Source organism: Sarcophilus harrisii, chromosome 3, assembly GCF_902635505.1.
Source record: "Sarcophilus harrisii chromosome 3, mSarHar1.11, whole genome shotgun sequence".
Classification (NCBI taxonomy): Eukaryota; Metazoa; Chordata; class Mammalia; order Dasyuromorphia; family Dasyuridae; genus Sarcophilus; species Sarcophilus harrisii.
Genome location: NC_045428.1, coordinates 176,853,957 through 176,871,097, shown reverse-complemented (window position 1 = coordinate 176,871,097; position 17,141 = coordinate 176,853,957). Strand labels below are relative to the sequence as shown.

Genomic DNA, 17,141 nt, shown 5'->3' with positions numbered 1-17,141 from the left:
ATTTGAAGAACTAGTGTCTAAAAAAGGGATTATAATTGTTCTGTATAACTCCAAAGATAAAATTGGCACCAATGTGTGGAAATTACAGGGAGGTAGACTTTGACTCAATGTAACAAGGTACTAATCAATTTGAGCTTTCTTAAAATACAATAGGCTCTCTCATGAGGTAGTGAGATGACCATCATTAAAAGTATTCAAGCAGAGGATTGCTGATCTCTGGATAGAGATATAATCAAGGAATTTGTACTAAATAACTCAGATTCTTTATTTATAGTTTTCTTTTTCTCCGTTAAGATTAGTCACATGAAATTTTTCCTCATATTTTCAATTGCTATTGATTGCTCTTCCTCCAGCCTATCTTGTATTTAACTACTTCACATACACTTATATCAATTAACTTTCTATTTATCTTACTTATCTATCCATCTGTACTTAACATCTCCTTCTTTAGGAGAAGGGAAAGAAAAAAAACCAATTATAAAACACTTTCTATATATGGGATACTGTGTTAAGCATTTAAATACTATTGCATTTGTTCCTTAATGATAGTCCTGACAGGTAGCTTCTATTTATTATCTCTGTGATGAAGAAAATGAGGTACACAGAAATTAAGTGACTTTACCAGACTCATATAGTTAATAAGTGTTTGAGATTGGATTTGAATTCAGGTTTTCCTGAGTCCCAGCCAAGTAGTGAGTCTGCTGTGTCACTAGCTGCCTCTAGATTGAATTGGAATTAGACTATAACTTCCTTATGTATAGATTTTGCTTCATTCCTTTTCCTTGCGCCCATGAATGTCCTGGCATTTAGTAAGAAAATAATAAATATTAATTGATTGATTTTATAAAGGTCAAGAGATACTCAAATCTTGCTTATTTGACATTCTATTCGCAACCTATTTTATTTCCATAGTGTAATGATAATTGACATTTACTGTGATAATGCTGGGGGATACCTAGTCTTCTACAAATATGAGCTGAATTCAATGTAACCTGAGCTGCTAGGCAATGGCCCCACTAGATTGCATCTGAGAAGTTATCTTCTTTCCTTTCCTATTCTCCTCACAGCTCCTAATCCAGTTACTGATAAGTGTGGTTATGCTGAAGTTTATATTTGAAGTGATCTTTGATAACACTTCTAGAACTTTTCATCGTACAGAGAGTTCTCTAAAGTGGAAAATGCATTTTCGGTGAACAATCTCTCAGAGAGAGGAAAAGTGGGTGTTGATAATGCCAGAGTTTGAACTTATCAGCAAGAGTCTTAACTGTGTCTTAACTGATAAGAAAAATGTTAGCATTACTTAATATATGATGGATGTTCCTTGACTTAGAGAAACTGGACTTCAGAACAATTAAGTTTTGCTGCAAAAAAAGATAGTCAAAGCAACTGATCATTTTGGTTATTGGTAAGTATGTTTTGGAGTAGTATAATTCCTCTCTATTGTTTCTTGTTTTTTAGAATTGGATGGAATATAGTTAGAAAACGTAACATCTCTTGAAGATAAAGAAATAATATTTGCAATCTATATTATATTATATTAAAGGCAATGTGGCTTAGAGAATGAAATTTGATTTTAGAGTCACAAAAATATGGGTTCAATCTCAGTTACTTGTGTAACCTTGAGAAGAAGTGCTAATTTTTATTGGTAAGGGAGTCTTTTACCAAAGGTTAACTGTACTCATGAAATCATAACTTCAGTGCAAAAAATCTATTTATGCCTATGAAAAATCTGGGTGTGATGGTATTAATATTGGCATCATTTACCGATGAAAACAACAACAACAAAGCAAGCCAGATGTTTGAATGGAGAATGGCTTTGAAGTCTTTCATTGATGAGGAACTCTGGTCTGACTCAGTCAGCAGTCTATCCAATGTGCTCTTTAGATGCATTTGTAGTGGTGTAGGTATAGAAAATAGCAGGAATAGTTATCTGGGGTTTGGATGAAGAGCATTGCTCCCTTGGATAGGAGGGAAGGCATTTTTACCTCTTTTGCATCTTGTCTTTGTATTTCCAGCACCTACCATGGTAACTCCCATTGACCAAAAGACTGGTTTTCTTCTCAACAAAAAATGAGTTGGATTAGATGGCATCCCCCTTGCCTTTTATGAAAGAACATAATAATACTTTAGTCAAAGATTGCATGTAAACTTGAAAGTGAAGGAAATAGAGATTCTACTGGGAGAAACAATCTTGCCTCAGCAGTAGTGTCCTTTTTTTTTTTTTTTTTTTTCCCACATATTCCAAACTAAATGGAATTCTGGGCTAGGATATTGCCAGAAATTCAAAGAGCTTAGAACCTTGCATTAATAAGAGGCATGAATTGCTTTGACCATATGTGTTGCTTATATGTACATCTCACAAGTATTATCTTTTAAGTTTTTGCCCATTATTTTCACTGATCCTTTGTATATTTGTGGGAAAGTGGGGACTATGGAGGGAGTTTATACCTACTTTTGTTTTATATTATATTGGTGAATGTGTTTGCTTTGAGCTAATTCTGTTTCCTAGATAATTTAAACTATTAATTGTGAAGATTCATGTTATGTCTACAGAGCCAGGGTGTACTTTTGAATCTGAGATACCAACTATACTTTAAGCAAATCCTCATGTGCAAGTTTGAGAAGAAACTCTGAGAGAGAGAATTATAAAGACAAGAAAGCATCTGCATGGGGACAGTCTGCTTCTGACTTTGTAACCCCATTTCTATGAGGAAATGGTAGCTATTCTATGCCTTCAGGTTTGTGAAGCATGTTTGTGGATGGGGTAAGTCCTAGCTAGACATTTAACTAGCAGACTTAATCAATGAGGGGAGAAGTTAGGTTCCAAATCTATATTACCCATAACTGCTTTTGAAGAGACTAGGATGCCCTAGACTCTAAATCTGACAAATGACTGTGATGCAAATTGTATCCCCCTTGACTGTTGGGGGTCAATGGGGGTAAAATTCTGAGAAACTTTCTTCTGGGAGAAGCCCACCTCAGGGAATAAAGTTAAGTGGTTTTATTAAGATTAGCCCAGGACCACTCCCAGTAGCTCCAACTTAAGTGGTCTCATTCAGTTGGAGATGTCTACCTGATGATGTTTCTAGTGAATGGCCACTAGCTAGCCTGGACCACTCCCAGTAGCTTCAACTCTCAGTTATTGAGTGGCTTGAAATTTCCAAGATAAGTACTCCCTTTTCAACTAGAAATCTAGGCCCGGAGGCATTGATAATAGAAGCCTCAATCTTGGGCTTATTAAAATAAGACATTTTTAAACTCCAAATCTTTGCAGAAGTCTGAAGATTATGCCTTTCCAAGAGACCTCTCTTCTTGGCACAGCTGCAGACCAGGACTCTTGCCTGCTGTGAAGACATTTTCTTCTCAGTAATAACCTTTGGTTATTTCTCTGACAGGACCTCTTGCCACTGAGGAGTCTGTTTTCCTAGCAAAGCTGGCTTCTTAGTGCTAATAAACTTCCCTTTTGTCATTCAGCATTCGGACTTTTCAGGTTTGTGAATTCTTTCTTGTTGGACCTGCGCCTCTGACCAGAGGGGATTCTCACATCAATTCTCTACCCCTAGACCCTCATCAACTGGGCATTGATCTTATTGAAGGCCATGAGTAAGCAGTAAATATATTGAGAATGTTTAAAAGTTTCTGGGAAAAGCAAGAGATGGGTGAAGCAAGTTGTGGTTCCTTTAAGAAACTAGTCCTTTCAGATTGATTTATTCCTTTCTGATTCCCAGCCCCTCCTGGCTGATGCATTATCAATTCAGGAAGCTAGGACCTTTGATTCACAAATCCTGGTCAAAAGCATCCCTTTGAATTCTAATAGGAGATCCAGGCTTGTCCCATTCCCCATTGGATCTGTGCCAACTTGGGCTGTCCCAGCCCCCATTGTAATGATCTGCTCAAGTTTCCCAACCCCTACCAAGTAAATTCCAGCTCAAGCTGAAACCCAGAGAGGAACCAACTTGGGACTCCACCCATGGGCCCCTTTAGTGTAAATCTCTCATTATAAAAGGAGTCAAACTAAAATCCTCTCTTTGCAGAGAGTCCAAACATGCCAGCACCATGGCTGGCACCCCAAGGACTCTCTGCCCATTGGAATACTGTTTCCAGTGCCCTCCTCTCTTTACCTAACACCTTTTATTAACTAGACTTGAACCTTACTTCCAATCCCTATAATAAATCTCTTTTATCAATCTAGGTTTTTTGGGCCTATAAATTCCTTTACAGGGGACTTTTGTACCGCCATTCGACCTCATTTAACTCCCTAACCTTGCACCAAACCCTGAGGGGTTATAGGGGAGCTCCATTTGACTCCCTGAACCCTGAACTTGCCACTAGATCTTATTTAACTCCCTGACCACCAGAAATACTAATTTCATTGGGGTTCCCCAAATCTAAACCTCATTAATGGGAAGTGAAGTTTGAATGCTAATATTTATTTGGCTGTCCCTATAAAGTAGTTAAATAGGGCTGCAAAGTGGTACAGTAGATAAAGAACCATGATCTATGGGGTCATAAAGACTCAGACATAAACAACAACAACAAATTAATTAATAAGTACAGTCACTTGAATTTTAATGGATCTAGAAGAAGCAAGGACATTTAAACTATATGATAGTTGTCTTAGTATATTTGATATTTTTCTTTTGCTTTTTGGGTGTCATTAAAAAAAAACTAAAACCTCTAGATATAAAATTGTATTTGTGTGCTCTTCTCTATTAAGGTTGATTAGTGTAACTGAATGAAAATGCAAGACAAAAGAAAATATTTGGAGGAACCATAAACATCTATTAGATAATACATGGATAAATAAGAGAAGGGCTACCACCTACAAATGAGCAGACTAGGGAACAGAGGTACAGAGTTTGATGTTTTCCTGGAGCAATCTCTGGTGTTGGGTGGGACACAACCAGTACATTGAATGTAAGCTGGTCTGTGCCTGGTTCTTAATTTTGTTTGTTTTTTTAATTTAATTTTTTTTTTAATGAATAAAAACTGATGTTCTTTCCTTCATATTTTCTTCCCTCCCCCAGTTAAAAATTCTTTTTGGCCATGTTCAAAAAAATTATGTTTCATTCTATACCTCAAGTTCATAAACCCTTTGTCAAGAGTTAGGTATCATGACTCTTTTCACATTCCCTGAAATTTCTGGTAATTGCATTGACTAGAGTTCTTTTTTCTTTTTTGCTGAGGCAATTGGGATTAAGTGACTTGTCCAGAGTCACAGAGCTAGGGAGTATTAAGTGTCTGAGGCTAGATTTGAATTTAGGCCCTCCTGATTTCATGGCTGGTGCTCTATCCACTGCACCACCTAGCTGCCTTATTGACTAGAGTTCTTAAGACTTTCAAAATTATTTGTATAATGTTGTGGTTATTGTATAAACGACTCTTCTAGTTTTGCTCACTTTGCCTTGCTCCACTTCTTACACATCTTTTCAGATTTTGTTAAAAGCATCCTTTTCATGATTTCTTATGGCAAAATAGCATTCCATTATTTTTCAACCATTATCCAAATGATAGGCACCTCTTTAGTTTACAATTCTTTATTAGTATGAAAAGATTTGTTATAAAAATCTTAATACATAAAATTGTTCTTTTTCTGTTTAATTTTTTTGAAGTTATTAGCCTAAAAGTGGTTTTCTGGATCAAAGAGTAAGCACAATTTAATGACTTTTGAGACACAGTTTCAAATTACTTTCCAAAACAGCAATAGTATATTTTCATAGTATCACAGTTCCATCAACAATGCATGAATATGGCTATTTTATAACAGTACCTCCAGTATTTATCATTTTCCTTCTTTTGGGTTAACTCTGTTTCATTGATGAGGGAATCCCCAAAACTCTCTCTCTCAGACTTTGGAGGGAATGCTTGAGAAACTCCCTCAGAAAAGCTCTCCTTTGAGAGACCCGCCCCAGGGAATCAAGATAAAGTGGTTTCATTCTGTTATCTGGGTGCAACTAGTTGAGTCCAGGACCAATCTTACTTAGCCCAAGCTGGAGATCTAGATTTCAACCTCTATTGAGTTGGAAATTAGTCCAGGAACACTCATTCAAATGGAAAATTTTTATTCAATTCCAAAAATTTCTGATTTCAACTCAAATTGCTCCCTGCCCCCAGCCTCTAACCAAAGTTTCGATTATAAAAAGAAGCAAATTAGGGCTCATTCCTTGCAGAGGACCTAAAAGCAGGAATCATGCTAGGCCAAGGGACCTCCCTTGGTATAGCTACCTGTGAGAGACTCTCTGATCATTAAAAAGACATTCTCTTTTTCAGTATTAACTTCTCTTTGTCTCTCTCACACATTTCCCTAACAGGACTATAACCCTCTTTACTTCTCTGTTGAGAAGTCTCTGCTAGATCTTTATCTCTCTGCTAGGACCTTGTCACTTGGAAGTCAGTCTTCCTAGCAAAGGCTAACTTCCCACTGCCAAGTGCCAATAAACTGCTTTTTGCCAGTCTAACTTTTCAGGTTCATAAATTCATTTACGAAGGACCTGCACCGACCAGAGGGGGTTCCCACAATTCTCTGTCCTGCGCTGAACCTCGTCATTTTTAGTTCCCTGACCTGGAATCGAGGGGAGCTGAACCTCATCATCATGAATGTGAGATTGCTCACCCCTGCGTTACTTTAATTGCATTTAGTGTTTTGGAGTATTTTTTCTTATGCTTATTGATATCTTGAATTTCTTCCTTATACAACAGTCTGTATTTTATACTACACTGTATGAACAATTATCAATGGATGAATCTCTTTCATATTGTTGAATAGGACCAAGAAAATGGCCAACAGTACCACTGAGTTGTGAAATATAGATGAGGAAACTGAGATCGAAAGGGTTTTGATTGATTAAGACTGAAATCATACTAGATAGTACAGATGCAACAAGGTTACAACAAGGCTTCAAATCTGGTATTTTGGCATCAAATCCAGGGTTTGAGGATTTGCATTTTCTTCTCTGTTCATTTCATATGTTGTTGTTTGTTTAATTTGCATATGGTTTTGTTTGAGGGAAAGTAATTATTTTTATTTTAAAAACGGAAACAGTAATTAAAGGAAAAAAGAGTATCTTATATAAGGGAGCAGTCAACAGAATCAAATTTAGTTGAGATTTCAAAGATGATAACTGAAAAGAAGTATTGTTTTTAGTAATTAACATATAATCAGTGACATTAGAGAGAGCAGTTTCAGTAGATTAACAGTAGTGGAAATCAGACTGTAAAAATTCATGAAAAGTGGGTGGGGAGGAAGTGAAGACATCCAAACTAGATAATTTTTTCAAGAAGTTTAGAAGTGAAGAGGAAGGAGATGGGTTGGTAGTTTCTTAGGTTAGAAAACCAAGAGAAGGGTTTTGTTGGGGGGCGGGAGTGGGAAGACTTGGAGGTTTTGATCATGTTTGTAGCATAGGAGAAGAAACCAATAGAGAGATTATATTGGAAGTGCTTAAGGGAAAAGAGATGACTGCTTGAGTTAGAAAGATAAAATCAGGGTCAAGGGTCAAGGCAGAACAATTGGCCTTAGTGGATTGTTTGAATAGAGAGAAAGAAGATAGAATAGATAATGACATGGAAAACTTTTGAGAAATAAAGGAAAGGAATTTACACTGGAAAACCTTAAGTTTCTCAATGAAAGAGGAAACCAAAGCATCTACTGTAAGTATGGGGATTGTGGTGTGGTTGTGGTTTTAAAAGTAAGGAAAATGTTTGAAATTGTTGCTATGGAAAATTACAAAGGGACCTGATATAACAGTATAGAAGAATCATCACACAATAACTAAAAAGTCCATGGAGATTTCATACTGTGAATTTATAGTGATCAAGATCAGTTTGATTTAATAAGTCCTTCTAGTGATGCTCTGTAAACTGTCAGTAAAGGTTAGTCAGCAGGTGGTTCCAAATGATGGGAACTAGGATGCTGAAGGCCCTCCAAAGCATTTGATGAGTTCTGGTTTAAGAAACTAGGACTGTTTAGCTTGGAGAAGAGATGATTTAGGGAAACAATGATAACTGTATTCAAGTATTTAAAGGACTCTTACATGAAAGAGGAATAGACTTCTTTTACATGTCACCAGAAGTAAAAATTGGAAACAATGGGTGGAAATTTCAATTTAGGTTTGATGTAAGGGAAAAACTGTCTAACATTTAGAGTTATCTAGAAGTAGAATGGACTTCCTCAGAAGTTCCTAGGATCATAAATTTAGAGTAGAGAAAAACTTAAAGAACCATATAGTTAGACTTCCTCATTAATTTTTTTTTATTACAAACTTTGCCAACATCAACAAGCATGAACATTTCAATATACAGAAAGCAAAAAAAAAAAAAAAAAAAAAAAAAAAAAAAAAAAAAAAAAAAATATATATATATATATATATATATATATATATGAAATGGTGGACTTCTTTTATATAGATATAACTTTTTAAAAGTATAAATTTAATATGGTTATAATAAAGTATGAGTTGCTATGTGTTCCTTTCTGTACTTCCTTCTACTGTCTTCTATATCCTTTTTTTTTTTTTTAATGTTTCACTGCCATTTTAAAATTATTTTGGGAGGTATCTCTATCATTACTCACCAACTCTCCATTGCTCTACTGCCCAATGATCAGAGTAAGGAAAAATACATCAAGACATAACATGATGAAAAATATGGCTCATTCTAGTCCATCACCTGTCAATAGAAAATAGAAATATACATCAATCGGTATTCTGATTGCTCACTAAATTGATTAGATTCTAATATCATTCAGAGCTAGTTTACTTTATTATATTACTGTGGTCATTTTGTAAATAATTTTCTCAAGTCTGGTCAGTCTTGAAGTAGTCTTCATGATGTTGAACTTTATCCATTGGCAAAGAATACTAGAGTTGTTTCCTATTTCTTTGTCCAGTGTGTCTCCATTTTATAGATGAAAGACTAAGACAAATAGGGATTGAGTAATTTTTCCAGAATCACACAGCTTGTAAATGCTGAGGCTGGATTTGAATTCAGTTTTCTGTTTCCAGGCTTGGTGCCTTATCCGTTTATTATACAACTTAGCTGCCAATATACTCTGCCTCAATTCATGCAAGTCTTCTCAAATTTCTCTGAATCTGTTATATTTGTCACATATTTATATTCCATTCTATTCATCTAGTTTTTACTTCAGAACAATTATAAATATGTTTGTATAGATGGGTTCTTTCCCTCTTTCTTTTACCCTTTTTTGCGGGGTGAAAGAATGCCTAGCAGTAGGTGTAAAGGGTATGCACATGTGCATGCTAAAATTTTTTTATGTAGACAAAATTTTTAAGGACCAAATCACCAATCTACCAACAATGCATTTGTGTGTCTGTCCTTTCATAGACCCTCCTCTAATAATTGTTCTTTCTTTCTTTCTTTCTTTCTTTTTTTTTTAAATTTAATAGCCTTTTATTTACAGGTTATATGTATGGGTAACTTTACAGCATTAACAATTGCCAAACCTCTTGTTCCAATTTTTCACCTCTTACCCCCCACCTCCTTCCCCAGATGGCAGGATGACCAGTAGATGTTAAATATATTAAAATATAAATTAGATACACAATAAGTATACATGACCAAACCATTATTTTGCTGTACAAAAAGAATCAGACTCTGAAATATTGTACAATTAGCTTGTGAAGGAAATCAAAAAGGCAGGTGGGCATAAATATAGGGATTGGGAATTCAATGTAATGGTTTTTTAGTCATCACCCAGAGTTCTTTCTCTGGGCGTAGCTGGTTCAGTTCATTACTGCTCTATTGGAAATAATTTGGTTGATCTCATTGCTGAGGATGGCCAGGTCCATCAGAACTGGTCATCATATAGTATTGTTGTTGAAGTATATAATGATCTCCTGGTCCTGCTCATTTCACTCAGCATCAGTTCGTGTAAGTCTCTCCAGGCCTTTCTGAAATCATCCTGTTGGTCATTTCTTACAGAACAGTAATATTCCATAATATTCATATACCACAATTTATTCAGTCATTCTCCAACTGATGGGCATCCATTCAGTTTCCAGTTTCTAGCCACTACAAAAAAGGCTGCCACAAACATTCGTGCACATAAAGGTCCCTTTCCCTTCTTTATGATCTCTTTGGGATATAACTCCAGTAGACACATTGCTGGGTCAAAGGGTATGAACAGTTTGATAACTTTTTGAGCATAGTTCCAAACTACTCTCCAAAATGGTTGGATTCGTTCACAACTCCACCAACAATGCATCAATGTCCCAGTTTTCCCGCATCCCCTCCAACAATCATCATTATTTTTTCCTGTCATCTTAGCCAATCTGACAGGTGTGTAGTGGTATCTTAGAGTTGTCTTAATTTGCATTTCTCTGATTAATAATGACTTGGAGCATCTTTTCATATGACTAGAAATAGTTTCAATTTCTTCATCTGAGAATTGTCTGTTCATATCCTTTGACCATTTTTCAATTGGAGAATGGCTTGATTTTTTATAAATTAGAGTTAATTCTCTATATATTTTGGAAATGAGGCCTTTATCAGAACCTTTGACTGTAAAAATATTTTCCCAGTTTATTGCTTCCCTTCTAATCTTATCTGCATTAGTTTTGTTTGTACAAAAACTTTTCCGTTTGGTATAATCGAAATTTTCTATTTTGTGATCAGTAATTATCTCTAGTTCTTCTAATTGTTCTTTTTTTCATCTTTGTCAATATTACAAATGTGAAATTGAAACTTGGGGTTGTTTTAATTTTAAGTTCTCTCACTGATCATTATATACTTCAACAACAATACTATATGATGACCAGTTCTGATGGACCTGGCCATCCTCAGCAACGAGATCAACCAAATCATTTCCAATGGAGCAGTAATGAACTGAACCAGCTATGCCCAGAAAGAACTCTGGGAGATGACTAAAAACCATTACATTGAATTCCCAATCCCTATATTTATGCCCACCTGCATTTTTGATTTCCTTCACAAGCTAATTGTACAATATTTCAGAGTCTGATTCTTTTTGTACAGCAAAATAACGTTTTGGTCATGTATACTTATTGTGTATCTAATTTATATTTTAATATATTTAACATCTACTGGTCATCCTGCCATCTGGGGGAGGGGGTGAGGGGGTAAGAGGTGAAAAATTGGAACAAGAGGTTTGGCAATTGTTAATGCTGTAAAGTTACTCATGCATATAACCTGTAAATAAAAGGCTATTAAATAAAAAATAAATAAATAAATAAAAATTAAGTTCTCTCATTAGTGATTTAGAGAATTTTTCTTATGTTAATTTTTATCAGTTGCATTTCTTCATTTCAGAACTTCCTGTTTATTCCTGCCTGTTTGGTCATTGATCTAATGAGGAAGAGTTCTTTTTATTATTATGTTTTTTTTTGTATCACTTCCCTTTATATCTTGGATATCTGACTTCTATCAGATAAATTTGTAAAGATTTTTACCTCAGTTAACTATTTTCCTATCAATTTTTACTCATTGATTTGTTTGTGCAAAAGGTTTCCAATTTTATGTAATTCAAACTTTTTTGCTTTCTATATTTAGTTTAGAATCTTCTTCTTTATCATATTTGAGAAAGCGATCTCCTTCATTTATTCTCTAACTTGTTTTTTCTATAATGTTTTAGATTTAGATCATGTGTCTCTTTGGAGATTATTATGACATGTGACATGAAATGTTGGTGTATAATTTTGGCCATAGTATTATCATTTTTATTATAGTAATATAGTTCAATCATGAATAGTTAATATCTCTTCAATTAAAGACTTCATTTCTGTGTTTTATAATTGTGTTTGTATAAGTTCTGAGCGTGTCTAAGTAGATGAATTTCCAAATTTACCTGTCTCGGAACCAGCCAAAATAAAAAGTGGAGCAGATTAAAGATTTTGTGCTGATTAGTAATGGGATTAGACCCGGGAGTAGTCACCCTCCAATTTGGATGAAAGGGGAGATTCAGTTAAAAAGAAAAAGTTATTCTTTAGAGAATTTAGGGTCTTTCCTAACTATGAGGTTATATGATTCTCTTATCCTTTGATTTCAGGCATTCCTAGATCTAAAAGGTTGTTGTGGTAATCCAAGCATATTTTGAGAAAATTAGGGAAAAGAGTAGTAAATAGTTGAGGGAATGGGAAATATTCAAAAATTTTTTTCAAAGGTCTTGATTTGAAGTTGAAACCTACGGGCTTGAAAATAAAGAAAATATATCTTAATAAATAGTGAATTAAAGGACCTGCAGGCCCTAAATTCAATTAAAAGGAAAAAAAAAACAAAATAGTTATTGAGCCCATATTATGTATTAGTCACTGGGGATCCAAAGGTGACAATAAAATGGTGAGGAGCTTAAATATTTCCTTTATTCTATTTTTCCTCCAGTCAATTGAATTTGCTGGTAGGTTCAGAAAGAGAAAGATTTCTTTCTAATTCCGCATGTGAAAGTGGGATCCTTTAAAGTGAAAACCCAGGTTCTGGAATCTCTTACAACTTTTCCCAGGCTTAATGTAAACTGTTTGGGATCAGTCAATAAACAAATTAAGCACCTTCTGCATGACAGCGTACTAAGTGCGGAGAAAACAAAGAAAGGTAAAAGACAGCATTGGCTCACAGACTAGTTGGGGAAGATAATATGCAAAATTTTATCCAAGTGAGTTATTAAGGAGGAATGGCAAAGAGTTCTTAAAGTACACCCCAGACTTGGGAGTATAGGCTGTGAAAATACAAGGAGTCTATGGATGGTATACTTTATAGGAGGAACAGCAAAGTGTTTTCTCTCATCTAAACTCAAAGGATTAGCTAAGATCTGAGGAGCTTAAAATACCTTCTAACTCTGTATCTACTGTGTATCCCTGTTGTATTTCTTCTATGCTCCACACCTAAGAAAAGATTTCAAGATTAATCTGCCCTTTGTAAAATTACTGAAGTACTTTTTAGAAAGATGTTTTTTCTGGAGGTGGGGTGGGGATGAGGGTGATGGAAAAGTGAGTTGTTATGTACAGATTAGTTTCCAGGTATTATTTCCTCCCATCAATGAATCATTAATTCTTGAATGATCAAATGTCATCAAAAGTTATTTATATAGCCATTTCTGAGTACTCTCTTCTAGGCTGACTTTACAAAGCATTACTTTGTAATTTCTCAAGTCTTTTACATTTCAACATTTTTGTATTACCAACAGAATGTTAATCTGTATCTACTTCTATTATCAGATATGTACATTTCAACAACATATAAAAAAATATTTACCAAGGGAAAAAAACTCCTTAAAAATAGAATTGGCCAAATGGAAAAGAAAATTTTAAAATTCGTTGAAGAAAATAATTCCTTAGAAGTTAGAATTACAATTGATTAATGATGGACAGAAGCAGCTACACCCAAAGGAAGAACACTGGGAAATGAACGTAAACTGTCTGCATTTTTGTTTTTCTTCTTGGGTTATTTCTACCTTCTGAATCCAATTCTCCCTGTGCAACAAGAGAACTGTTCGGTTCTGCACACATATATTGTATCTAGGATATACTGTGACATATTTAACATATATAGGACTGCTTGCCATCTAGGGGAGGAGGTGGAGGGAGAGAGGGGAAAAATCGGAATAGAAGTGAGTGCAAGGGATAAGGTAAAAAATTATCCTGGCATGGGTTCTGTCAATAAAAATTATTATAATTTAAAAAAAAGTTAGAATTAAATAAGTGGAAACTAATGGCTTTCTGACACATCAAGATAAAATAAAACAAAAGTAAAAAGTTAAAAAAAGAAAAAAGGAGAATTGGAAAAACAATGGACCTAACAAATAGATACAGAAGTAAAATAAGAATTATTGTATTACCTGAAAGCTACAGTGGAAAAACAAAACAAAACTGGACAACATCTTTCAAGAAATTATTAAAAGAAAATTGTACTGATATATTGGAACTAGAGGGCAAAGTAGACATTGAAAAAATTAACAAATCACCACTTGAAAGAAATCCTAAAATTAAAACTCCCAGGAATATTAAAGCCAAATTCCAAAGTTCACACATCAAGGGAAAAATATTGCAAGTAACCAAAAAAAGAAAAAGAAAAAAACCTCAAATATCATGGAGCTATATTCAGGATTTTACAAGATTTAGCAGCTCCCACATTAAAGAACTAAAGGATTTGGAATATGATACATGAGAAAGCAAAGGAGTTAGAATTATGAACAAGAATCACCTATCCTTCAAAATTGAATATAATTTTTCAAGGGGGAAAATATATATTTAATAAAATAGAGGATTTTTAAATCCCCATCATTTTTTATAGGACAATGGAATACTATCACATTCATATACTCCAACTTGTCTATTTATTCCCCAATTAATAGGAATCCTCTCAATTTCCAATTTTTTGCCACCACAAAAGGAACTGCCATAAATATTTTTTCCATATGGATCCTTTTCCCTTTTTGATGATTTCTTTGGGAAATAGGCTTAGTAATGGTATTGCTGGATCTAAAGGTATTCACAGTTTTATAACCCTTTGGGTGTGGTTCCAAACTGCTCTCTAGAGAGGTTGAATCAGTTCACAACTCCACCAACACCGTATTTGTGTGTTCAGTTTTCCCACATCTTCTCTAACCTTTCCTTTTCTGTCATACTAATCAATCTGATAGATATGAACTGGTACTTCAGAGCTGTTTTAATTTGTATTTCTCTAATCAAAGGTGATTTAAAGCATATTTATATGATTTTAGATAATTTTAATTTCTTCATCTGAAAATTGCCTGTTTATATTCTTTGACCATTTAACAATTGGGAAATGACATCTACTCAAAAATTTGATTCATTTCTTTACATATTTTAGAAATGAGGTCTTTATTAGTAACACTGGCTATTAAAAATTGTCTCCCAGCTTCCTGCTGGTTGTATTGGTTTGTTTGTTTGTAAATCTTTCTAATTTATTGTAATCAAAATTATTCATTTCGTATTTTGTTCTCTCTCTCTTGTTTGATCATAAATTTTATTCCTCTCCTTATGTCTGATAGGTAAAGAATTCCTTGCTCTCCTAATTTACTTATGTTATCACTCTTTATGTCTAAATCACATATCTATTTCAACATTATCTTGATATAGGGTATGAGTGTCTACTTTCTGCCATATTATTTTCCAGTTTCCCCAACAATTTAAAAAATATATTTATTTAAAATTTAAAGGCAAAATATAAAAAAGAAAAAAAAATTGCCATTTACACAGCAGGACATGAGAGCATTCAAAATATAAAATAAATTTCCATTTCAAGAAAACCTAAATAATAATACTATACTATAGTGTGTCCATGTTTTTATTGCTTCCTTGTAGATTTTCTTTTGTTCTCTGCTGTGAACTTTTTACTTTATTCTTTTTTCTTCTCCTCTTCCCTCAACCTCCCCAAAGAAGGCTAAAACTAAGTGTGGAGATTTTATAATCTCCACATTTAATTCATATATACACACATATATGTACATGCATATACATTCATATTATGTGTGTATGTGCATATATAATCATATATATATACATATATTCATTCATATACATCTTTGTATAGTACTTTGCCAAATCTGGGGCTCCCATATGCCTAGTTTAGCATATTGTCTTGGTACTTAGTGGGTGCTTAGCAAATATTTGTTCATTTGATTTGAATTTAACTGGAACATTAGAATGCTTAGATTTTAATTTGCACTCATGTTTGGAATACTTTTTCATAGACTTGGATGCCATCTTTCCTTCACACAGTAAAAGAAGAAAGGGGAATTTATGCACATGGATTTTTCTTCTCATGGAAAAATTATCTTATTTTGTCATTTCTCAGACCTGATTAACAAATCAAAGAAAGAAGTCAGCTCATCCTGTAACTTGGTATATTGGACAGTGAAAGTCTTTGAGTCAAAAAGTTTGAAACATATTTTGGCATTTACTAGCTATATAACAGTGGGCAAGTCATTTAATCTCTCTCACCTTCCTTTTCCTAATCTGTAAAATGTGGGCCACAAAAGCACTTTCCTCACTGAGTTCTTAGGAAGATCAAATAAGATAATATAAGAAATTTTGCCTTATTATTATTAATGAAAATTATTATTTATAAGAAATTACTTAATCATTGGGGGGGGCAGTCTATGAAATGCTCCTCCTTTTTCTCATCTGTACACGGTGTTTAAATTGTCTTGGTTTGGTTACTTTGTAAATTTATTGTTGTCTGGGATTCCACAGAAACAGGAGTGGTACAAAGTCAAATAATACATTGGAATTAGGCTTTAACTTAGTTAATGAAGTGTAATGGAAGCTAACTTTCACTTCATCTATATATTTTCCTGTTTGGATGACCCAGGGAAAATTATGGTAGCTAATGACGTTTTTATAAGCAAAAACATGAGTACCAAGTTCAGTTTTGAAGAGAATAGAAGCCACAAAAAGGACATTTTGTCTCAGAGAAATCAGTGTGAATAAAAAGAGTTTGTCTGACCCAATTTAACTTGAGGATGGAGGATGAAGTGGGAATATTTATAGGTTATAGGTAAAATAATGAAAGATAAATGTATAATGGAAGAGAATTTTCAGTGCTATCTTTTTAAATTTATTTTTTAAAATAAGAAAATTTTGTTGTTGTCTTTTGTATTTTTATACAACAATTTTGTAGTATTTTTTAGATTTTCTAACTTTCAAATTAAGAGGCAGGTAGATTTCATAATGGATAAAATACCAGGTCTGGAGTCAGGAAAATTTGAGTTCAAATCTGGCCACAGACACATACTAGCTGTGTTACCCTGGGCAATCTAAAAAATAAACCTATATCAACAAGATTTTCTTATGTTAAAAAATAAATTGAAAAAGAAAAAGAAATTGAGGAGAACAAAGATAGGAAGGGCCACTAGACTGGATCAAGTGAATGTAAACGAGATTGGAGCTGGAGGTGACATAGTTATCAAGATATCAGTGAAGCAAAAGGTATCTGATAGAGCTTGACACAATTGGTGTGGGGAGAAAAGTCCTGAAATCTAAAATCTTTTTACTACCAAAAAGAAAAAAGAAAAAAGAAACTAAGGGAACATTAATTAATATCTACTTCATAATTTCATGTCTAACCAAGACTATGAAAATCATAAGCACTCAGAGAGAGCACCATGTGCTTAATGGAATGTTTGTAGAACTGAATAAGTTGACATCTCCTTC

At 34.1% G+C, this 17,141-nt stretch overlaps 1 protein-coding gene across 2 annotated transcripts in view; it reads left to right on the top strand.

Annotated features, from left to right (window-relative positions):
- Positions 1–1,178: 1,178 nt before the first annotated feature.
- IL1RL1 (interleukin 1 receptor like 1) overlaps positions 1,179–17,141 on the top strand; it is a 49,161-nt gene continuing 33,198 nt past the window's right edge. Inside the window, exon 1 of one of the 2 annotated variants that reach the window (XM_031958808.1) lies at positions 1,179–1,405. The gene's annotated coding sequence lies outside the window, so the exon portion shown is untranslated. Of the gene's footprint in view, positions 1,406–6,616; positions 7,648–17,141 lie in introns of those variants that run through there. The other variant, XM_023501248.2, reaches the window with a different exon arrangement.